Source organism: Cyphomyrmex costatus, unplaced genomic scaffold (genome assembly GCF_001594065.2).
Source record: "Cyphomyrmex costatus isolate MS0001 unplaced genomic scaffold, Ccosl1.0 scaffold502, whole genome shotgun sequence".
NCBI lineage: Eukaryota > Metazoa > Arthropoda > Insecta > Hymenoptera > Formicidae > Cyphomyrmex > Cyphomyrmex costatus.
Genome location: NW_017279285.1, coordinates 1,058,082 through 1,068,704, shown reverse-complemented (window position 1 = coordinate 1,068,704; position 10,623 = coordinate 1,058,082). Strand labels below are relative to the sequence as shown.

Genomic DNA, 10,623 nt, shown 5'->3' with positions numbered 1-10,623 from the left:
AAAAAAAAAAAAAAATTCCCGAGACACGGGTCCACTTTTTTCATGCCTAGAACACGTAAAAAAAGTTTCAAGCGATTTAAAAAATAGTCGTCTGAAAAGTGTTCGATTTATAATGGAATGTCTCATATGTGGTAATTGAATTATAAATTAAATTTGAATATTTTTCTAGTGTATTCCAAAGATTATAAAGGAGTACAATCCTTAAAAACGACTTAATAATGTATTTCAAACAAATTATGGAAGAGAAGACGCACAAAATTGTATAAAAGATAAACATTTGTATATTATATGCTTTATTTTTAATGCACAGAATATAAATAGCTAAAAATTATAATGACAATAGTCTAAAAAAATTTCCCAAGTAAATAACAAATTGTTACTCAGAACAATCATCGCCTATTTAGTAATATGGTGTGCATTTCTCACTTGAAATAAATTTACAGCCTAACTGATAAAAACATAATCTGTTAAATAATTAAAATAATAAGAACTCAATGCATATATACAGGGTAATCCGAAATTCGCGGATATGGAGTACAGGACATGATACTTTATGCTAAAATAAACAACTTTTTCCTTTAGCAAAATTGCGTCCGACAAATAGTTTTTGCATGAGATCTTTTTGAAATTAACGAATAAGCACTCGGATCCATGCAGCGCTCAGGGCCGGCGCCTCACTTGCGTGTATGTACCTAGTCCGTGACTAGTATTCATAAATTATGTCTTTTAAGACGCTCATACGGCTCTGTTATGATTAGTTTACGACATCTTAAGACTGTACTTAAGATATCTTATCTTAAATAATTAAGCAAAAGCTATGAACAATATCGGCATTTGACCATTTTTCATATTGTGTTGCATAAATGATGAAAAGTTAATGAAATAAATACTGCCTTTATTTCTTACGTAATACATGAATAAAAAATTGTCTGCTTGCATAATAATAATGTGAAAATAAAGACAAATGTAAATAATAATATGCTTCGCGAGCGTTCTTTTTATTTCAAATATTGTATAGTTACGTGATAGTTAAATAGTATCATTAAACTTAAAGAATAAACTTTTTATTGATCAAACGAGTACATTTGTGATTAAAAGTAAAGTAAAATCGTCCAGCTAAAGCTACAATAATAAAGCAGACAACAATTCGTAAGTACTTATGATGTAAGAAGATGTTCTCAGGTTTTAATAATACACTCAGCAGCAAAATTAAATTTATTTTTAAATTAATTAGTTAATTAATTAATTAAAAAATAAATTAATTAATAAATAATAATAAAGAATAATAATTAATTATTAAAAATAGAAGTAAAAGTAATAATTAATTTATTAATAATAATAAATTAAATGTACTAATTAAATGTACTCGTTTGATCAATAAATTTGTTTATTCTTTAAGTTTAAATGATACTATTTAACTATCACGTAACTATACAATATTTGAAATAAAAAGAACGCTCGCGAAGCATATTATTTACATTTGTCTTTATTTTCACATTATTATTATGCAAGCAGACAATTTTTTATTCGTGTATTACGTAAGAAATAAAGGCAGTATTTATTTCATTAACTTTTCATCATTTATGCAACACAATATGAAAAATGGTTAAATACCGATATTGTTCATAGCTTTTGCTTATTATTTAAGATAAGATATCTTAAGTACAGTCTTAAGATGTCGTAAACTAATCATAACAGAGCCGTATGAGCGTCTTAAAAGACATAATTTATGAATACTAGTCACGGACTAGGTACGTATACGCAAGTGAGGCGTGCGAATATATGTATTTGTGACTTGTTTAAGTTATAGCTTAAATTGGAGACATTAATTAAAATTTGTTAAAATATAACAGACAATTCTTAGTAAAGTTTATTCATGATCTTCTGAATTTTTGCTAAGTCCATTTCAAAAATGCGGAAGTGTATTTCATCTAGACGTGCTGTACCAAGAGCGAAACGCTGATATCTGTCTGACAGACCCATTAACTTACTCCAATAACTTGAAGCTTTTACCGCACTTACAGATTGAAATTTTTCGTCATCTTGCGCGAGTACCATCTTAAAATTAACATTTTATTTTACAGCGATAAAACCTTATTATCATTATTAAAATAAATAATTGTTAATAGAATTTGAAATAATTCTTTATAAATTAATATATGTATAAAGAATAATTATAAATTTAGATATCTTACCGTATTATTACCAAATTCTTTATAAACATTCGTGCCTAGAATAGACATTTCACGAGTAAGACCATAAAATATTGAATATCCCATTGATGTGAGTTCTGGAGTTTGGCTTGACATTTTAACCACAAGTTTAGTTTGTTTATTAGCTTTCTTTTTATTTGGACAGTTTAATAGCGTTTTTACATTTATTTTATATATCTCCTTCCCCGATACAGCAGCATAATAAAGATCTAAAATAATAATTAAAAAAATATGAAAATTTATAGAAATGATACCAAAATGCTATTAATCATTTACAAGGAAGAACTATATTTTCTAAATTATTTTTTTTTATAATACACAGAAACATAAATGTACATGAGTATTAACTAAATAAAAAAGAAGAAATTACGAATGAGAATAATGTGTCAATTATAATTAAAGTTTAAAATTGAAATAATATTTGTTGTGTTAAAAAACAAGTACTTGCCATCACCAAGGATTGTCATACCCATGATACCGCCTTCATATGTAAAATTTTCGCCTGCTATAGAAAAGGAACTATCAGTGGGTTTCATATAATCAGATTCAACTCTGCATATACGCCTTTTAGATGAATCATATATCACTATACCGGAACCACCCGAGTCGGCCATAAATACCTATGTATTTATGTGCGCGTTAAATTATTTAAATCGCAGAATACAAATACAAACTAACAAAAATATTTTTGTTTACATTATACAATAACTTTTTGTATTATTACGATTAAAATAAAATTATTAAAAGGAAACTAACAATCATTTTATCCAGAAATCCTGTGCATTCTCCGGAAAAATAAACGAAAGGCGCTACCAATAATCCAGAGTCTGTTTGGTTAGTAGCGATATCAAGAGGGATAAAAATCGTTTTAACTAGCATATCATCTTCTAAATCGAAAATCAATAGTTTTGGATTACAGATTTGATCAGGCCCTTTACCGGTATCCAAAACGAAGAGATAATTACATCGAATCTGAAGTGAAAGTAAAAATTTTGTTGCATATATTGTCATCAAACTGACTACTGTGTATGTAAATATATATTTAGATATGCTGTGTGCATATATATATATATAACATATATATATATATATATATATGCGTAATAACTATTATTTTAGTTATATATAAAGTATTTAAATAATAGTATCTTTTTCAATATGATAACTTATATGAAATATATCAATACTTACATGCACTTGATAAGTACTTATGATGTTATCGCACATACAACTACTATTATACCAATTCCAATTTGGATACGGACGTAAAAGTGGACCTCCTGGTCCTGTCTTATTAGTTACTATCGCCAAAGTAGCAGGTATACCTGGGCCTAATATTTTTGGCACAGAGACGAATATTCTACCATCTACAAAAATTTATTTGTAAATGCAATTTAAGTGTTGCAAAAAGGTTTAGTTATAATAATACACAAATTTTACATGTAATAATAATAAGTATTTATAATATTTCTATAAATCTCATTGCTATATTTTTTTTAGTTGTTTACTGTCGATTTACCATTTGCTTTTTCTATATCATGTATCACGGCATCATATGGATCGTAAATGCCAGATTCTATCGCGCATTTTTTCTGTTTTGGATTTTCCCATTCATACTCAGCATATTTCCATTCATATATAACATTCACTTTGATTCCTAAGCTCACCATTGTCATCGACAAAATTAGCAAAACAAATAAAGAATGCTCCATTGTTAGAAATTTTTACTGTAATGTATAGCTTACAGATTGTATGGATGTTGTACCGCTTAAAACAAAATTTTCCGTTAAGACACGCGTTTCTTTTGAGTATTAAAACTTCTAGTCTCAAGATATCGATAGGTGTTCTTTTTAATCATATATTTATGGAAAAATTACTTACTCTATTTGTTTTATGCTGCCGCAGCAACTATATGAATCTTTTGTGAAACCCGATTCTCTAATCATTTATGCAAAAGAAAGGTAGTACAAACTTTGAGTTGTGCATAAGTTTCTCTTATAAGTGTATTAAATGTAATAAAATAATATAACTGAACTATAACGATAGACACGAATTTTGCTATGTGTAGACGACGATCACTTGATATTTATCCTTTTTTTTAAGTAGTATATACGAAGATGCTTTTAGAACCTTGTTATTATACATATAATCTATAATTATAATTGTAACCTCATTAAATGCCTTTCGTTATTATTTCTATAATACTTTTAAATGAGTTGCAATATTTATTATGCGTAATAAGTGTGCCGCAATTTACTTATATAAGAATTAAAATAATATTATAATATTTTTAAACAATTTTTATATTTATATACATATTTATTTTGCGTTTATAATTTTATAATATAATAGTTTGTACGTTAACGATTTTGCGTTTTTAACATTGAAAATGACCTAATGAAGGTCGAAACGTTTGTTTTTATATTTTATTAAACTTTATATTTATTTATTTTTAATTAATAACAGTTTATTGCTAAGACCTTTATATTTTAACTAATGTTGGCTCGTAGCCCTATTTTGTATTAATTATTTTTAAATTTATTGAGCCTTGTTATTTATATATTTTTTATATATAAAGATATTATAATATTATTAACAAAGTGCGTTGCATTGTATTCGGCATAATAATGATATAAACTATCATTTATATTAATAAGAATGTTCCTAATCAACCTACGTGCTATTAAAAGATAAGTACTTATATCTTCAATTTTATTGCAGTAATGCTATTCGTTGCATTAATAATACTGATACTTAAACAATAAAATATATAAATGTATAATATGTGTTGCCCACGAAGATTATATAGAAGTTAGATACTATATAACCGTAAGCATAATAAAAGCATACATATTTTTGTATACCATTACAAAATTATTACATTTTAGTATAATTAGCAATCAATCTATAACTTTATTTTGCAATAAATACAAAAAACTTTTTTTGCGTCCCTCTTTACCAACGTTCCTGTTGAATTAGCATTAAACATGGTGTTAGTAAGAGATGGAGTCACATATCGATGGAGACGAACATTCTGGTGACTTCGAATGTGATAGGTAATAGCCAAGAAGAGAAAGATATGGATAAAATATTGATCTTTTGCATACGTAAATTATAAATGTTATGACGAGATACACGCTTCATATAATATTTCATAAAAAATTTATTGCATTTAACGCATTAAATCCAACCTGCGAGTTTTAATGCTTCCAACATACATTGCACGCGCTAAAAGTACCGTCATGGCATTAATTAATTATGTTTGTTCAAGCAATGATTCCAAAATATAAATTTATATGTCTTTAATAAAGTTAAGTAGTAAAAAATTTAATGTTTTTGTAATCTCATCCTAATTGTGATATTTACAAAATATTGTTGTAAGTACCAAAATTAGGATAAAACGAAAAGAAGATTAATCTTTTACTGTTTTCTTTCATTAATATAACATTAACATGCAAATTTACTCTGGCATTATTGCCTGAACAAACGTAACCATTAACCATATTTTTTTTAGATGAATAGTTTGAACCCAAATCTCTCATATATAATACTCGAGTTAGCAGCATTGCCTTGCATCCGAATACTCCAGATGCTGAACGGGTACGATTGTATCGGAGTGCGTTCAGTATTCGGAGCGTTTAAAATAAATAAAATTTATAACATTAATCCTAAAAAAATTGTACGTTTGTTGTAAACAAAATTTTCAAACTATTCAAACTATTATAAAACGTACAAGGGCGAGAAACAAAAATAAAAAAATAAAATGATTTCACGTTTATTAATAAAGATCTTCACAATATTCTAAAAGACATTATTATTCAAATAATATTCGTATAAATCCTCATTACCTAAATAATTGTGAAATCAAAAATACATTCTCTAGTGTCATTATAAAATAACACGATAATTTAGGTAACCCATCAACAGCTGATCAAAAATCTACTAACATTAAGTAATTAATATTTTGTAAAATTAAAAAAAATGGAACACAAATTATGATCATAATAAAGTACGACTTAAAAAGTTTGTATTTGTGCTGAGGCTATTGGAGAATTTTTATATAAAAATTAGTAATGTCGATCTCGACTAAAACTAACTTTTTTTTTACCTCAATCAAATTTTTCGAGTATAAAAAAAACTTGAAGATTTTTATCACATTTTTTTCCTAACAGAGAATTTCAAGACGAAAAATATAATGAGATTATTCTTTGCTTTCAAATAATTTAATCAGAAGGTATAATCAACAAAATATTTGCCAAATTAAATAAATTGTAAATATTAATAGATTTATATTTCAGGAATTAACAGAGATAAAAATCTAAAAAATAACTGAATACGCATTTTAAACCGAGGAAAATATTGATTAATTATTATAGTAGATCGGCAAGGGTCGGTGATAAAAGCCGTCCAATTTAGCATGATCTACACACACGTAATATGTATGTATATGTAATTCTTCCATATACATATATACATAATGTACAATATAATTACATATAACATAATTAATGATTAAAATTATTGTTATAACATACAAACGCAGAATCGAAATTGAAATTAATTTTTAAATATTCAATAATACACATGTCTGTTAAAATAAGTATGCAACTAACATTTCGTGTTTCAAGAAATCGAATTCATCTTTTTTTGTATTTCTGCTAAGTCCATTTCGTAATAACGGAAGTTTATTTCATTTAAGTTTACAATACCAAGAGCAAAAAGATGTAATCGATCTGATAAACCAATTAGCTTATTCCAATAACGTGAAACTCTTATGGAACTTAAACCTTGAAGTTTTTCATCGTTTTGTGCAAGTACCACCTAAAAATTTACATTCTTTTAAAGTAGAAAATCATATAACGACGATAAAATTTTATAATTGTTTTATAATACAGTTAAGATTAACCCAGTATAATCTTTAACGTAAAAAATGATTTTGGATACCTTACCGTGTTCTCATCAGATTTTTTAAAAACATTCGTTCCTAAAATGGCATTACGATCACCATCACTATAAAATATTGAATGTCCCGCTGATGCTATTTGTCCCGAATCGCCTGCCATTTTAATTGCAACTTCAGTTTGTTTATTACTCTTTATTTTATTTGGACATTTTAGTAACGATTTGATTTTTATCTTATAAATTTTCATTCCCGGCGTAGTAACATAATAAAGTTCTAAAATATTTAAAAAATATAAAAATTAACAAAATAATATTGATAACTTGAAACAAAATCATTAATTTTTTATAAATTATTACAAACACGCATTCACACAAAGATACATAATCAATGTAAGTGTAAGTATGGGAGTTTACACATAATAATGAGATTAAGATTCTGAGTGTCTGTAATGTATAATCAGACAAAATGATACAAAATTACAATTAAAATATTATAATATTCATTGTGTTAGAAAGTGAGTACTTACCATCGTAAAGGGTTACTATACTGAAAATACCGCCATCATAAAAAAATGATTGATTTGCTATTGAAGCAAAACTTTCAGTGGGTACCATGTAATCAGATTCTACCCTGCACATTCTCTTTGCAGATGAGTCATACACCACTAAACCTTTTCCTCGTACATCAGCCATGAATACCTGCAGGTTTTGACAAATATCTCTTTATGCATTTATATTCATTTTATTATAATTGAATCATTTAAAACGCAAAATTCGACATGTGTGTATTGTTAAACGTGTAACTAAATAATATTTGCCTTGGCAAACATGTATATTTGTTATTATGATTTATTTAAAAAAGGACATACTAACAATCATTTTATCCAGAAAATGCGTGCATTCACCAGGAACATAAACGATAGGCGATACCAATAATCCAGTACCCGTTGCATTACTAGCAATATCAAATGGAATATAAATAGTCTTTACTAGCGTATCATGTTTCAAGTTAAAGATCAACAGTTTTGGATTACAAATCTGGTCAGGACCAATTTTACCGCTATCCAGAGCGAAGATGTGATTGCACCTAATCTGAGTTGAAAGTGAGAATTCTCTTTTATATATTATCAAAATGATTACTGTGTGTGCATGTATCATAAATATACATAATATAGAATGAACTATCAATCATACAAATATCATTATATATAAATATTTATATGATGTGATAAATACCGTTGAATGAAAAATTGATACTTACTTGTACATGTATTACATTTATAATACCATCGCACGTACAATTACTATTATGCCAATGCCAATTCGGATATGGTTGTAATAGTGGCCCACCTGGTCCTATCTCATCTGTTATAGTCGCCAAAGTAGCAGGCGTACCAGGACCCATTTCTCTCGAAGCAGTAATGAATATTCTACCATCTATAAGAATATTATGTGTAAATAGAACTTTTACTTGTGTCGTTAAAAGATATGCTTATTGCGCTAATTTTATGGCAGTGTTATCACTTGCATTAACATCATTAAAGTATATATTAATACTTACAAATATACAAAATATGATTAGTAATTAAATATTATACAGTACGCTTTTGCTAATAAATGTATGTCTATAGAAAATCATTGCTACTTTTACAATTACTATATACATTTACCTTTTGCTTTGTTTACATCAAATAATATGCACGCAGAACGATTGTAAGTGCCAGAATTTATTGCGTCTTCCTTCTGTTCGTTACTTTCCCATATGAAGTCAGCATATTTCCATTCATATATATAATTTACTTTGATTCCAAAACTCACAATTGCCATACACAGAATTATCAGGTCACAAAAGAGATACCTCATTTTTACTTTTGTGTATAGATTACAGACAATAATGTTGTCACTCAAGTATTATTTAAACGGAACTTTACCTGTTAACATAGGGTCTTATTTGAAGTTAGAATTCTGAAATTTTAGAAAAATATTGCACAGGTGTTCTTTTGATTAAATATTTATTAAAAATTAATCCATTAATAGTTATTATTTTGTGTTCGCTGAAATTATATCATCTTACGATATATCGAATAGAATAGAAATTTTGAATAAGGATACTATGAAGTATTTCAATAAGCTAACGCACACTGTTAGAAGGTTTATCCGAAAAAGACAAAAACATTTTTGATGCGTTTTAATTCTTTGTTTTTATTATTAATAAAATCGATTTTGTGGAGTAGCTCAATGTTTTTCTTTGGTTCTTATGACAAATTTCATTTTACGTTCGTAAAATGTAAATTGATTTGTGTTTAACAGCAACTTCTCTTTTAAGACACAGTTGCATATAGAAATAATAGAGGAGAGTGGTCTAAATCGGACCTATTTGAAGTTTTTATTTTCTATATATGGCGCAAATAAAGTCCGATCATAAAAATGATGCCGTTTGAAAGATCATTTAATTTCCTTTATTTTTGCTTAAGACCATTTTGACGTATCTCTTACCTGTGTCGAACTATAATGAAAAATGTAAAAATGCATTTTCTATGAGTTCCAAATCGGACCTCTCCTATTTATGGACTTTTAGATAGAATGTTAAAATATTTTCATTAATTTTTGTTAATATTGAGTAAAAACGAGCAATTTAAGACTCAAAGATAATTGTACAGTTTATATTATTAGAAATCAATAAGAAATTCCATCAATCTGAGTCTGATGACACATGATGTTTTATTGATTTAGTGTTCCTTAGACTACATCTGATCGACCGATCATCAGTACTACAATCAAGATGTGGCGAACCTTCTTTCTTCGATGAATTAGCTGGCTTAGTCGTGTGTTTTTAGTATTTTTTGTATAGATCCGATTTGGACACCCAAAAAGAGGTCCGATTTAGATGCGGGTTCTTTCGAACAATTGGAACAAATTTTACAATAAACCGCAAAAGTAATCACAAAACTTTTGATATTTTTGAATTCTACACTCTTTAGTTATTTTAAATCAATTCCCGTTCAAATTTGTAATATCTTTTACATAATAATTTATAAAAATTTTCTTTTTTAAAAAAATTTTTGCATGATAGCCAAAAATACATGTTTGCGTCTATTCTATGAACGTTATGACAGTACTGCCAAATTGCTGTCACATGTTCGGTGTCTTATAAAGATTTTACATTATAAATAGCACGCAAATCTGCTTAACCGTATTTATTAAAATTTAAAAGGTCCGATTTAGAACATTCTCCCCTATAGTCAAAATTTTTACATGTAATAATAAAATGCAATAACGAGGCAATTTTTGAAACTGCGCACGACTTTTAGAAATGAGATATTACTTTTCAGATTGTAACAGTAAATATAACCAGGGAATGGAAAGTTACTTTTTAAAAATAACTAGTTACAGTTACTCGTTACCGAGTAAAAATGTAACTAGTTACAGTTACAGTTATCGCTTTTTAAAAGTAACTCGTTACAGTAATATAACTACTACAAAATGCAACTGACGATCGCTTGCTTTA

At 27.3% G+C, this 10,623-nt stretch overlaps 1 pseudogene; it reads right to left on the bottom strand.

Moving 5' to 3' along the window:
* Nucleotides 1-1,860: 1,860 nt before the first annotated feature.
* Nucleotides 1,861-8,942, bottom strand: LOC108778560 (major royal jelly protein 1-like; annotated as a pseudogene).
* Between the last annotated feature and the right edge of the window lie 1,681 nt (nt 8,943-10,623).